Source organism: Mesoplodon densirostris, chromosome 10 (assembly GCF_025265405.1).
Source record: "Mesoplodon densirostris isolate mMesDen1 chromosome 10, mMesDen1 primary haplotype, whole genome shotgun sequence".
NCBI lineage: Eukaryota > Metazoa > Chordata > Mammalia > Artiodactyla > Ziphiidae > Mesoplodon > Mesoplodon densirostris.
Genome location: NC_082670.1, coordinates 39463906 through 39478975, shown reverse-complemented (window position 1 = coordinate 39478975; position 15070 = coordinate 39463906). Strand labels below are relative to the sequence as shown.

Here is a 15070-nt window from a genome sequence, read left to right as displayed (position 1 = left end):
GAAGTCCTGAAAGGATTTTTAAAGTTTGTGATCCTGGGCGGAAGGAGATGATGGTGTTCCTTGGGCTGGGAAGTTGGGTTTCAGGGCAGTCTGGATGGTGGGTGTATTATGGCCTTTCATTTTCAATACCTTGGGCTGGAGTGGTCTTGTCACCTTTCAGTGTGCGAAGCAAGGAAAAGGTCGGGTCAGACTAGGTGAGCGCCGTGGGAGGGGAGGCTGCCAGCATTGTGGCAGAGATTGATTTGGGGTCTCAAATCACAAACCCTCAAGTTAATGTGGTGGAAAAACAAGCCCAACAAGTCATTCCCCTTGGGTTCAGGCTGCCGGCACAGACTCTGCTTTGAGTCCTGACCTCAGACTGAGACACTTGTGGGCAGGGGCCCGTGATTGGCTGCCACCCGGTAACTGGAGTGCTCTGTCGCCTTGGCCTACTTTCACTGCCTCTGCAAAATTCAGTTTTCTCCGCGAGGGGTGAGGGCTGCAGGACTGAGGACCAGCCAGGCGGTGTAAACGTGGTCCCGACAGGGGTGAGTGTGCACCGCTGGAGCATTTGGGACAACCTCTGTCTCCTAAGGAAGAACAAGAAGGGGCAGTGCAATTCCCACTGCAGTTGGAAGGAACTCCTGCGGCCTCTCCCAGCTCTCTGTCGCTTGCAGGTCCCAGGTCCTTCACGGGGTATTATTACTGCTTCCTTCAGTCCTCTGACAGCCCATGGTTCAGGTAAGACTGGGGGATGCAGTGGTGTCTTTTGAAGTACCCTTTGCGAGGCCTGTCAGGGTAGGAGTGGCTAAGAGAACGTGTACAGATGTGTCTGACACTGCAGACCTTATTTTTAATGGTCCTGTGTAAAAGGTTTCTCCTCCTTAAATGCAGAAATTTTGTGGTTATTTTCATGGTAGTTGTTTTGATTTGTTTTAATGGTTTCCATTTGGAGCTTTTAAAAAAAGTTATGATTTAGAAACAGTAAAATTCACCCTTTTTGTGTACAGTTCTGTGAGTTTTGGCACATACAGCCGTTTGACTGCCACCACAATCAAGATACAGAACAGTTTCATCACCAAAAGATTCTCCTGTGTACCTTTGTTGTCGGTCCTGCCCGCCTCCCTTACCCTGGGCAGTCACTGCGCCAATGTCTGTCGCAATGATTTTGCCTCTTCCAGAATGTCATATAAATGGAATCATACAGTACGTACCTGAAAAGGGTTCCCAGACCCAGTTCCTCTGTGGGTGTGTGTGTGTGTGCACGTCAGTGGGGTGTATGAGAATTCAACTTAATTCTGACACTATCTACCTGGGGATAGAATCAGATTCCACAGGTAAAGGGCTCAGTCCCACAAGACTGCCCTCCTCTTCAGATGCTGATCACAAGCCCAGGTAAACATCTGTGCTTCTGACCAACTGGCTACAAATTGGAGGCTCCAGTGACTCCCTCCAACTCAGGATGCCAGTTGCAAGTCCAGGTTGTTACCTGGACTTCTGACTGACTAGCTATAAATCAGAGGTTCCCACGACCCTCTTCTCAGGTCGTTTGCTAGAATGCCTCACAGAACTCAGGAAAACCCATTTACTCACTAGATTACCGATTTATTATAAAAGGATATTAAAAGATACAAATCAACAGCCACATGTAGAGATACATAGGGCGAGGTCCCAAACAGAGCTTCTGTACTCCTGGAGCTTGGGGCCTGGCACGGTGGCATGCAAAAGTGTTCTGGTTTCCCCCATGTGGAAGCCCTTGGGGGGAAAAAGGGACCAAAAAGCTGTCTTTTTTGGTTTTTATGGAGGCTTCATTGCACAGTCATGATTGACTAAATCATCTGCCAATGGCATTGATTCAACCTCAAACCCCCCTCCCTTCCCTGGGAAATCAGGGGATGGGACCGAAAGTTCCAACCCTCTAATCACATGATTGGTTCTCTTGGCAACCAGCCCCCACCCTGGGGTCGTATCCAAAAGTCACCTTCAGGGAATTCCCTGGTGGTCCAGTGGTTAGGACTTTCACTGCCGTGGCCTGGGTTGGGGTTGGGGAACCAAGATCCCACAAGCTGCACAGCACAGCCAAAAACCAACCAACCAACCAATCAACCAACTAACCAAAAGTCACCTTCATTAACAGCTTATCAATCAGAAAATTCCTTGGGTTTTGGGAACCGTAAGCCAGGAACTATGGATGAAGACCAAGTGTATCTGAGAAATATATTTTGGTCATCCGAATGGCCAAATATATATATATATATTTCCTATAAATCACAATATTCCAGTACCCTTTTGAGTCTGGTCCCTTTCACTTAGCATAATTCATTTGAGACTCATACTTGTTGAGTGTATTAGTAATTTGTTCCTTTTCATTTCTGAGTAGTATTCCATTGTATGGACATACCACCGTTTATCCATTCTCTAGTTGAGGGCCATTTGGGCCATTTACAGTTTTTGGCAATTGCAAATAAAGCTACTATAAACATTTACATACAGGTTTTTGTGTGAACATAGGTTTCATTTCTCTTGGGTAAATGCAAGAAATGAAATTGCTGGGTCCTATATAAATACATGCTTAACTTTATAAGAAACTGCAAAACCATTTTCCAGAATGGTTCTACCATTTTGCATTCCCATCAGGATTACAATTGCTGTGTGTGCTCCCCAGCACTTAATATTGTCAGTATTTAAAAATTTTAGCCATTCTAATGGGTGTGTAGTGATATTTCGTTCTGGATTTAATTTGCATTTCCCTAATGACTAATGATGTGGAACATCTATTAATGTGATTCTTTGCCATCCTTGTATCTAATGAAGTTGCCATTTCAAGATTTTTTGCTCATCAAAAAAATTGGGTTGTTTATTATTATTGAGTTGTAAAGATTCTTTATATATTTTGGATATAAGTTCTTTATCAGATATATTATTTTCTCCTAGTCTGTGATTTGTCTGTTTATTCCCTTAACAGTGTCTTTTGAAGAGCAGAGTTTCTTAATTTTGATGAAGTTCAATTAATCCTTTTTTTTCATAGATAAGGTCACAAATATTTCTTCCTATATTTTTTCTATAAATTTTATAGCTTTAGGTATACATTTAGATCTATGATTCATTTTGAGTTAATTTTTTTATATGGTGTGTGGTATGGGTAGCGATATATTTTTTTGTACATGAATGTCCAATTGTTTTAGCACTATTTGTTGAAAAGACTGTCCTTTCTCCATGGAATTGCCTTTGCTACTTAGTTATACTCTTTTTCAGAATTGTTTTAGGTATTCTAGTTCTTTTATCTTTCCAGACAAAATTTTCGAATCAGCTTATTGATTTCTACCAAAAGTCCTGCTGGGGTTTTTCTTGGAATTTTGTGTTGAGTCTCTCTAGCAGTTTGGGAACAACTGATATCTTAACTTATTAAGTCTTCCAATCATGTTGGTGGATTTTTTTTTTTTCTTTTTGCGGTATGTGGGCCTCTCACTGTTGTGGCCTCTCCTGTTGCGGAGCACAGGCTCCGGATGCGCAGGCCCAGCGGCCATGGCTCACGGGCCCAGCCGCTCCGCGGCATATGGGATCCTCCCAGACCGGGGCACGAACCCGTATCCCCTGCATCGGCAGGCGGACTCTTAACCACTTGCGCCACCAGGGAGGCCCGATGTTGGTGGATTTTTAATTAAAGCTTTAAAGAGAGTGGAGTGGAGCATTGATGCCTACTCTAGTTGTTTAGTAATGAATCATACTGAAATTAACCCTTGAAGAACAAGTTCTCAGTTAATTTAATGCTCTGTTTGAAAGTGGTTCTTAGTGAGGGAAGAATCTTTAGTATCGTGGAGGAGTGAGATTCTAATTCTTTCTTTCAAAGGCTTGATGTGGAAACCCTACAAGATAGTTGGCTCAGTCTTTGAAAGGAAGGAAAGGGGAAACTTTCCCAGATGAACTTCATAAATGGGGCCAAGTGCCCTTCTATCCTCAGGTTAAGAAATCTCCAGGTTAAGGAGAGAACTACCAAGGAGGATTTCTGACCTCACATCTCATCCTCCTTTGCTTTGGTTTCTTCCAGCTCTGCAGCATTGGGCTAACTGTTGAGAGTGGGCAGTAGGGGAAACAGATTTAATTGAACCACAGCATGGGAGGTGTGCCTGCCTCCAGGCTAGCTGCTTAGATCACTCAAAGAGCTTTCAGACAAAGGAGTTGAGACATTAAATATGAAAATAGGCTCTGCCAGTTTCTCAGTAGCCTGGAAGAAATGCCTGTTAGGATTGGTAAAAGTGAGGCAAGTCAGCAGATGATGTCGCATGTTAGTACATATTAAATTTTGCCTGCTTTTCCACTAATGTCATTATCTTAGGCAGCTTTTATGAATTAATTCATCAGTTTTCAAAAAGGCCATGTTAATGAGACTACCAGAGCTTTCAGCTCCTCCTTTATAATTGAGGAAACTGCAATGTGAGGGCTGGGATAGGAGATATTTTAAAAATTACATTCATTTTAGCTCACTGGAAAGAAAAATTTCAAATAATAGAGAAGTGAATACACACAAAATGCTCAGATTCTTCTCACCTCTCTGCTACTCACAGTTGCCATTGGTGGCCATAGTTTGAAAGTATGCTGTATGCTTCAGGCCCTTTGCTATCTTAATATAAAAGTGACCATGTGAGATTTTGTTTGTTTTTAACCTAAAATAGGATCATATTTTACAAACTGTTTTGCAGGCTTTTTTTTTTTTTACAATTTACCTTGTTCATAGGTCATAAATACAGTTTTGTCACAGTCCTAAAATCTACCTTATTCTTTTAGAATTTTTGTTAAATATCCCATAACTCATTTTTCTATTCTCTAGCTGGTGTATGTTTAAGTTGTCTTCAGTATTATTTCTGTTATAACTTATGCTGCCGTGGACATTCCATACAGACATTCTTACATGCTTATATGAGCATTTCTCTAAAAGACATTGATAGAAAGTAGAATGAGCAGGTGAAAGTGTAGGTACACGTCTAGATCTAATTGATGGAGCCACATGGCCCTTCCTTAATGGTGAATGAGCATGCTCTTTTCCCTATACCTTTACTAACATGGAATATAATCACTTTTTAATGCTCTTCACCATGGTAAGCAAAAAAAGTGACTTTAGAATTTGGCATTTGCCTGATCTAGTGAAATTGAGCACCGTATCTTATTGATTAGTATTATATATTTAGTCTATGAGTTGCCTATCTTTTTCCTTTCCATTTTTCTACTTAGAAACTAATGGTAGTAGAAATACTTTGTATAAATACTGATAATATTTAACCAAAGTGGCACTCAGAGGAAAGTTTTTATCCTTAAATTCATTTGTTAAAAATTAAGAACGACTGAAACTTAACCAAAAGAAAGTATCCGAGAGGAATTAATAAAGATAAAAGCAGATAGTACACATCACCTACTTTATGGTATGCATGTACACCTCAGTTAAACACAGAAAGAAAAAAAGGAAAACAAAGAATGAAATTAAAAAACGAAGAAAGCAATAGACTTGAATAATGCAACAAAAACGTGTCTGTTTTTTAAAATATCTCGACATTTCTGATCAAGAAAAGGGAAATACAACATGTAGGAATAATATAAGAAATATATAACCATAAATGCAGAGATTTTAAAAATAAATAGAAAGAATTTATAAGAATAAAGTTTTTTATTTGGTTAGTTAGAAGTTGCTACCATCCTCCTGGGATGAATTGTCTGGGTGAGTTATTGGTCCATCACAATGACTAGTTGAGGAGGGGTTACTACTGGCATTCAGTGCCCAGTGACCAGGAATCCTAAGCATCTTGCACCATGCAGGACAAACCTTCACAGTGAAAAATCTTCCCACCCAGAAATGCCATTTGTGTCTGTAGAAATGACAAAAACTGACAGAAGGAGAAAGCTTTAATAGATCCATGAAGTAAAAAGCCCATCTCCCCTCCCCCACAAAGGCACTAGGCCCAGATGGTTTTATGACAGTTTTATCCGACTAGAAATTCCTCTGTTATTTCAATTGTTTCCAATGTAGAAAAAGTCCTCTGAAATCTTCATACAGGACTAACAGAGCAGAGCAATGTTTTGTGTATCACTTATTTCTCTATAGTGTTTAACTCTTTGCCCACTGGACATTGGGGGCCTGCTACTGCTCAGAGAAACAGTGGACAGTTTTCCAGGTTTGCTAGCCAATAGGAAAGTAGCCAGGAGCTCTAAAAGTCATTGTTCTCTGTGGTGCTTTTCTGCAGCATCCACTAATAGTGCTTAGGTCCAGGTGAAGTGGTTACTTAACTTAGGGCAGTGATGCATGATTATCTGAAGACAGTGATACATGTGGACTCTTTGGCACACAGCTTCACTTCAGAGGTTTTAAGATGCAGTTAAATCAGTATTCCTGAGAGCTGTGCATTTAGGTCCACGTGAAGTTTGTGCACGAGTATGAAGACCTCAGTCTTCTTGGAGGGGAGGAAAATGTTATTTTAGCTTCTCCCTCTACTCCCACATCCAAAGGGCTGCCAATTTCTGAGCCTTCGGGGAATTCTATAGTGTGAGTTTTGGCTTTTCCCTTTGGCAGCTTGGGATTGAGTTTTCTTGGGGGTGCTTTCATTTGCACATCTTTTAGTAGGAGGCCTACTTTTACTATTAGTTTAGTAAGACTTTGGGAAGAAGATTTAAATGAGTACCTGTATTCAGTCCACCATCTTTGCCAGGAAGTCCAGGCTAGATATTCTTGGTAGATTCCAAGGTGTAAATTTGGGTGCTTTTCCCAAAGGCAAAAAATGTAAATGAGAGAGTTTAACAATCAAGCCTCATCTTCAGCAGCTTCCTCTTCTCTCACCCCTTGCATTAGAGGAGCCCTACTATATAACTGTCTTGCTCTTATCAATTTATATTTCTGAGTTGGAATAGTTTACTTTTCTTTCCATTATGGAACAAGTTAGAACCTTGTCAGCTATGCATCTATATTTTCTTTCACCAAATGTATCGACAGCCATTATATACAATATGTATACATGAGACATATGTAAAATAATCGTAAAAGGGCAGAATATGTTAAATTCATGTAAAGTGGTATAAAAGTAATTTCAGAGTTCAAAGAGGAATAAATTATGTCAGTGTAAGAGATCAGGGATGGCTTTATGAAAGAAGTGCATTTGAGCTGAACCCAAAAATAGAGAATTGTACTTGATCGGCAGAAATAAGGAGGAAGGAGAGGGCCTTCCAGGCAGAGGGAGTGGCATAAATAACAGTAAGATGACAGGAGATGATAGCATGTTTGGAGAATGGAAAATAATCCAGTTTGGCTTGAACAAAGGACTAGTCGTAGAATACTGGATCTCAAATGGCAGTCTTCATTCCAAAGACCATGAAGTATTGTTGAAGCTTTTTGAATGAGGTGACAGGATAGAAGCCACACTTTAAGTACAGTCGTCACTTGGTATCCTCAGGGGATTTGTTCCAGGATCCCCCCCCCACCCCCCAGATACCAAAATCCTCAGACGCTCAAGTCCCTTATATAAAATGACACAGTTTTCATATATAACCTACCTGTATCCTCCTGGATACTTTAAATCATCTCTAGATTACTTCTAATACCTAATACAATGTAAATGCTATATAAGTACGATAGTTGCTGGCACATGGTAAATTCAAGTTTTGCTTTTTGGAACTTTCTGGAATTTTTTTTCCTGAATATTTTCAATATGTGCTTGGTTGAGTCCACAGATGCAGAACCCATGGATATGGAGGGCTGACTGTTTGTATAATTGTAGAATTTAGATTGCAGTTGGGAGAGACTGGAGTCAGGAATACCCTGAAGTCAAGAGACTTCAAGGAATCTCTTGAAGGAAATTAGAGCCCAAACTAGGGGGATAATAGAAAGTGATAGGAAGGAGAATATGGATAACAGAGGTTTTGAAGAGGTAGCATTAACAGGATCTTACAACCAAATATGGGTGAAAGAGGAGGAGAGAGTATTGAGGATGATTCTAAGGTTTTGAGCCTGGTTAATTGGGGAAATATTGTGCAACTAACAGAAATAGGGAATTGAAGGAGGGGCGCATTTGAGGAAATATGTTAAGTTCAATTTTGGACAGGTTAAGTTTGAGATGTTTCAGGTACCAGAATATCCAGCTAAAAATACTCCATAAGCACTTGGAAATGTGGGTCTGATGTTCAAGAGAGATGTAAGGATTAGAAATACAGATTCATGAATCATCCACATTGAGGTGATGGATAACATAAGAGAAAATTGCTGAGGGAAAGACTAGAGAGATTGAAGAGGTCAAGAATAGAACTTACTTTTAGAGGAAAATAAAGGAAAATCATGGGAAGATAACCAGGATAATGCAGTGTCTTAGAAGCCATCACGGAACTTCCAGAAACCCCAAAATCACTGTGGTTTAAACAAGATAGAAGTCCAGAAGTAAGGAGTCCAGGGCTAGTATGGCAGTTCATGATGGTCAAGGACCCGGTCTCCTTTTGCCGTCTCATAGTTCAGGATGACTATTCAAGTTCAAGCTATCAGCACAGGCCAGAGGAAAGGAGAGAAGAGTACTTTAAAGACAGCTCTCAAAAGTTGCACATACCACTCTCACTTATAAAACCCATTGGCCAGAGCTTGGTCACATGGCTACACCTAGCCACAAAGATGAGAAATGTAGTCTGCATTCTAGGTGGCTGTGAGCCAATCTAAAAAAAAAAAATCCCATGACCAAGGAAGGAGAGAGTGCATACTGGGGACAACTGGTAAACAGTTTCAAATGATACAGAAAGAGCTAGAAGGATAAAGACTAGAAAAAGGATTGGGCAATTGACCCTTGGTAAATCCTAGATGGGGAGATACTTCTCTGAGGCAATTGGGAAGAGATGAAATTATCCCCAGATTTTGACATCATGTTGAAAATAGTTCAGGAAGTTTGACCTAAACCTTCTCAGGAAATTGGTGCGATTATCCTCCAAGAGTATAGGTGCTATGGGAAACATGACGATTAGAAAAGAGTGGCAGACATAAAAAGAAATGAAATTGAGCTATTTGTAATGAGGTGGATGGACCTAGAGTCTGTCATACAGAGTGAAGTAAGGCAGAAAGAGAAAGACAAATACTGTATGCTGACACATATATATGGAATTTAAGAAAAAAAAAAATGTCATGAAGAACATAGGGGTAAGACAGGAATAAAGACACAGACCTACTAGAGAATGGACTTGAGGATATGGGGAGGGGGAAGGGTAAGCTGTGACAAAGTGAAAGAGCGGCATGGACATATATACACTACCAAACGTAAGGTAGATAGCTAGTGGGAAGCAGCCGCATAGCACAGGGAGATCAGCTCGGTGCTTTGTGACCGCCTGGAGGGGTGGGATAGGGAGGGTGGGAGGGAGACGCAAAAGGGAGGGGATATGGGAACATATGTATATGTATAACTGATTTAATTTGTTATAAAGCAAAAAATAAAAATAATAAAAAAATTAAAAATAAATAAATAAATAAATAAAAAGAAAAGAGTGGCAGAGGCGAGAAATCAATCTTATGGCGATGTCATAGTTTTCAAGAAGTGAATAAAAGGACTGCTGAGCCTGGTAGTCAGGCTCACGTTTGAATTCCTGTCTACCACTTCTTGGCTGGTGGCCTTGAGGAAGTCATTTAACCTCTTTAAGCCTAGTTTCAACAGGTAAAGTAGGGTTACAAATTCTTCACTCACGGCTGCTATGACTATTAAAAAAGGACATGCTGAGCACAGTGTCCGGCACAGAAGAACTAGTACCTAATACTTGGTAGCTATTGGAAGACAGCTGAGGTAAATACATTGGTAGAGGACTCAGTCAGTTGTTTCTTGAGTATTCAGCAGGGCTCAACATTCCAGCAACTGGAGAAGAGAAAGCAAATGGTTGTGAATACCCAGTGTTGGAACTGGCAGAAGATCAAGGGAAACAGAGATGGCAAGTGTGCTATTAAATCGGGCACGGTTAAATATCATGGCCGGTTGGAAACTGATCCACGCAGAGCTGGTAATATTGAATAGGGGAGTCTGAGGGGCCAGGGGTCCAACAGCAGGCAGTGAACAGACTCTTCAGGAAGAGTTTAGGGAAATAGGGGAGCTATCAGTTAATCAGGACCAAGTCCAGGTAGAACAGTCCTGCGTCCCAAAGCTGGGCTGTGCCCGTGGGTGCTGCTGTGGGTGGAGGTGGTTCCTGACCTGAGCATCCTCCACCATGCTATTACACATCACCCTGAACCAAACTTGCAAGACGGCTGGACCTTCCCTGGCATTTGAGTTTTATTTTACCTGGTTCATAGGGCCACTTAGAAGAAAGCTGTCTCCTTTGTAGAGTCGGGAGAAAGGAAACGAGACTGTTCAGTGTTAGCGTGAAGAGCAGTTTGGAAATGGTTGTAAATGAAAAATGATTATAACGATGGCAGCTTACATTAATTGAACGCATCTTATGGGCCAGCCGCGTGCCGAGTTCAGTTACACTGATTAGGTCATTGAATAGCTCAAGACAGATCTTCTGAGTAGAGGCTATTTTTATCCCTGTTTAATAGATGAGGAAGAAAAAGTTAGGCATTAGAGCTGGCCCTTAAGCTCTAGCATGGCCGAATCCAAAGCCTGTTTAACCATGAGGTTAAGTCATTTCCCCTGAAGCCCTGCTACTATTCATGTTTTAATGTCACAGAGCTGGAAGGGAACTTAGGTCATTTAATCACAGATTCAACCGTACTAAATCTCAAAGCCCTAGAGAATGCATCCCAGCCGTTCATTTTTTGAAAGAGACCCAGAGAGGAAAAGTCACAAGGCTGGGGCTCCACTTTGGACCTCTTGAATCCCGGTCCAGATCTTCTTCTATTTCTCTGGTTGTCATGGACCAGAAAGGACTCTCAGTCTATTTGTCTTATCAGATCACAATCTCCAGCAAATGTCTGCATAACATACTCGGTGCCTTCTTTCTGAGGAAAGCACGGTGACCCTCCAAAAGCAGCCGTGGACTTGGGAGTTCCCTGGACGCACACACAGTTTCTGATGATCACCACAGTGACTAAGCATTTGGAAGGTTCCAATCCTAAGGGAACAAAGAAAGCAGAACAAGCCCAGGAAACTGGAGTACCCAAGCCTTCTCCTCGGAGCCTGAGGATTGATTTAACGTAGGAAGTCCTCACATGAGCTGCATTTTTCAGCCCTCATTTAAATGGGCAGAGGTGACTGAAAATGTGTAAATGTTAAAATGTTATTATTCAGGGGCTTCCCTGGTGGCGCAGTGGTTGAGAGTCCGCCTGCTGATGCAGGGGACACGGGTTCGTGCCCCAGTCCGGGAAGATCCCACATGCCGTGGAGCGGCTAGGCCCGTGAGCCATGGCCGCTGAGCCTGCGCGTCCGGAGCCTGTGCTCTGCAACGGGAGAGGCCACAACAGTGAGAAGCCCGCGTACCGCAAAAAAAAAAAAAAAAAAAAAAAGTTATTATTCAGAAGCCCTTGATAATCCCCATGGATCATGATAGTAATTAAAATGCAGCATAGAAGACCCCTTGCTTCAGTAGGTCACAGGGTAAAAGAAAAATGCACACCCAGAATGAATAAAAATGGAAAGTCGAAGGGACTGGGAATTAGCATGCTGGGGTGTCCTAGTATTCAGTGGAGCAGCTGGCCTTGATGTATGGGGAGAGTAAGGACAGAGTCCTCCCCGTGTCCTGTTCCCTCTTTGTTTCTCTCCTAGAAGGGCAGGTTGTGAGGAGTGCTGGGGGCAGCATGGGAGGAGCGTTGGAAAAGCTGTGGAGTTCCCAGGGTGGGAGCATAGTGATTCTCAGTTGAAGGAAGACCTCGGGCCTGAGGGTTCTCTTCTGCAAGCCTGCGAGTCCACGAGCCCCTGGGCACAAGGTTCCTGTCCCTGATTTTTCTAAAGTATTTCCACTTCTCTTTATGCCTGTCAAGGCCTTTCTTCTCCTTCAACACCCAGCTCAAAAATCTACCTCTTCTGAGAAGCCTCCTGGTTCAAAGCTATCACACTCTCCTTTCTGCTCACTGCACAGTGCATTTGGTTTATCCTTTTCTTAAAGCATCTATTAATCTTTGCCTTGCATTCTAGTCATTTCTTTATATGCTGCTCTCTTCCAATAGCTGGTAAGCTCGTGGAGCAGAGTCCTTGTCTTCATCTTTATACCTTAAGGTGCCCCCTGAAGAGACATCGTGCACATGCGGATTGTGGGAATGGGTGGTCACAGTGACAGTTCTGGGGCCTCTCTCAGTTTCTCACTTCAGCATTCTCACTGTATTACCTTCTGTCTCCTCCTCCTGCTCTCGAGAGTTATAAGGATGATGAAGGCAATGGATGTTGGTACTTGTCACGTACACTGTTGCTGACGATCCTTGTGACAAATCTGTGAGGAACAGAGAAGTAGTTGGTCTCATCTGTGAGCAGAACATGTTATTATGGATCCTGTGTGGAGAATAATAACAGTTGTTACCATCTATTGAGAGCTGGCATGTGCCAGGCATGGTCCTAAATGCTTCACATATATAACTTAATTCTCATAACAAGCTTATGAAATAAGTACTATTAAGATCCCAAAATTATCAATGACAGTACCAGGCACAGAAAAGTTAAGTAATTTGCTCAAGATCTGGCTTTGGGGGGGGCGGAAATCTAGCTTTTGATCAGTACATTATATTGCTAACACCTTGTCCCTAAGAGACCTAATATTATCCTGACTTTACAGAAGGAAGGGACCATTGAGTAGATCTTTTCCCACTCATTGATTTGCCAGGAAATCTAACTTAGCCTTGGCTATAGTTTTCATTGTGGGAAAGAGAACACCAGCTTGTTGAGATCCTGAGGTCCTTAGATCTTGACAAGCTTTTCAAATACCAAGGTGTCTTTCCTAGGGAATTGCCTGGGTAAGTTGTCTCATTATGAGCATCTCTTTCCATGATTTCTTCTACTCTGGTGGATTGTGGTTTCTCTAATGGGATTATGACCCTCAGAAATTCTTGCTCTTCACATATTTCCTCCTTCCATAAGTTCCATAAGTTCCTTCTTTCTGCCCACTTCCTTCCTCCAGCATCTGTCTGGTACTGAGCTCTTGGCATCTGTCCCTCTTTCTCCATTGATGACTGGCATGAATGCGTGGCTGTTGGACAGGGCCTTCATTGTTGGCTCCCCCAGCAGCAGTCAGAACATTCCCTGTGGCCTGGGTTCCGAGGTCCACCCAGGCAGTGTGAGCCTGGCTCACTCCCAGTTCTGGACTGGTGTTTTTCTTTTGTTGTTGGACTCCCATCTCCTCAGAAAAATTGTTAAATAAGGAGCTAGAAGCTGGTGCAAAGGAAGAGAAGCCTGTGCTCCTGTTATCAGTGCTCTCTTTCGAGTTCAGAGGCAGTCAGGGAGACCTGCACCTTGGGCCAGAATCTGGAGGAAGTCAGCCGTCAGAATATGGTCCTGGAGGTGGCGAATTTCACACCCTGGTTGACTCTCCCCATCAACCTCTCCTAGGAAGTCCCGCTGGCCCAAACCACCATTAGAGGGTCATGTGGTCCCACTGTGCAGCCCCACAGGGCACTTCTTGCACGCTGTCAGTTGTCATATGTGGTGTTCATAGCCTGGAAGTCAGGGCTTCCTGAGGCCTGAGTGAAGCTGTGTGGAACTCTTATGTACTCAGCACATCTTCTTCCCTAGAGACATGATTCAGGATGTTCAGTGCTTGTTCAGTGCTCTGGACTTGACCTTTGGGGTGTGGGGTGTGTGAGTTCGGGGTGTGAAAGTCCTGAAGCAGTCAAGTATAGAGGAAGGAGATGCCAAAGTTCATACTTCTGGGCTCCTGTGGATAAGTAATCAGAGCCATGAAGTGGACTTGGCTGCCCCCTCAGCAGCCTCTGCAGAGTTGCCAAAAGCTGAGCCGACTGTGGAGACCAAACTGTTCTTCTTGAGTCGGTGGGGTGCATGGAACCATATCCCTGCTCAGACCTCAGGGCGGTGGCTCATTTGGAGAGCTGGTTGTTGGGGTCCTTCCTGAAATGCTGCCCTGGAAGAGCCAGCATTGTAGGACCCTGGCATCATGCTTGGGCAGCGAAGCGTCATGGTTATGAAGCGTGCCCCTCCTCACCTGACTGCCTTGGGGCTGCAGGCCATGACGAGGGAGGGAGGGTGCTCTGCAGGCAGCCCCGGGAGAGACACCCAGGCGGGGCTCTGCAGCACCCCAAGGGGGAAGTATGCCATCACAGTACACTGGAGACTTGGCTTCTCATCACTATCAGAACATAAAAGGGATTTTTAAGGACCATGCAGCCAACCTATTTATTTTAGATACTGAAGCCCAGCAAGATGTGATCACTGCCAAGGCCACACAGCAAGAGAGCAGAACAACAGGACCAGAGCCAGGTGCTCAGATGCCTAGGTTAGAGCCTTCTCCCCCACCACTCCGGACAAACCACAGAAGGCCTGAGGGCCTTAGATTTCTCATCTGTAAAAATAGTTGAACTTGACCCTTTGGATTCCAAGATTCTCTGCTCTCATGAACAGTTTGGGGAGCTTGGGGCAGACTAGGGAATCATTTGGTGTATATACCGTAGATTCCACTCACAAAGAAAGTAGAGTCGGGCTTCCCTGGTGGCGCAACGGTTGAGAGTCTGCCTGCCGGTGCAGGGGACACGGGTTCGTGCCCCGGTCCGGGAAGATCCCACATGCCACGGAGCGGCTGGGCCCGTGAGCCATGGCCGCTGAGCCTGCGCGTCCGGAGCCTGTGCTCCACAACAGGAGAGGCCACAACAGTGAGAGGCCCACATACCGCAAAAAAAGAAAGAAAGAAAGTAGAGTTCAATATTAGCTGTGGAATGTGAGCTAGTACTGGACACAGGGTTGTCGTCTGCCCTGCTGATGTGGGTTAAAATCTCTAATGGTTCTGAGTTCATGCAGGGAGAGCCCCTTGGGTGTCCCAGTGTGATACTGATATTGGACTCTGATTTGGTCAATTATTTATGCTACCTCAGGGCAGAGGTATTTGATACCTCGGGGGAGTGTCCAGTAGTAGTTGGCCTCACGAGCCAGTAGTGTAAGGTTTCTGGGATGGTAGGGCCGTCTCAGGAGAACTGCACATGTCTCTTGGCATTGACACAGCAGAC

At 43.4% G+C, this 15070-nt stretch overlaps 1 protein-coding gene across 6 annotated transcripts in view; it reads left to right on the top strand.

The window, feature by feature from the left end:
* The window catches only part of ANKS1A (ankyrin repeat and sterile alpha motif domain containing 1A), a 190301-nt gene that overhangs the window by 97624 nt on the left and 77607 nt on the right, over positions 1–15070 (top strand). The gene's annotated exons all lie outside the window — the stretch shown is intronic.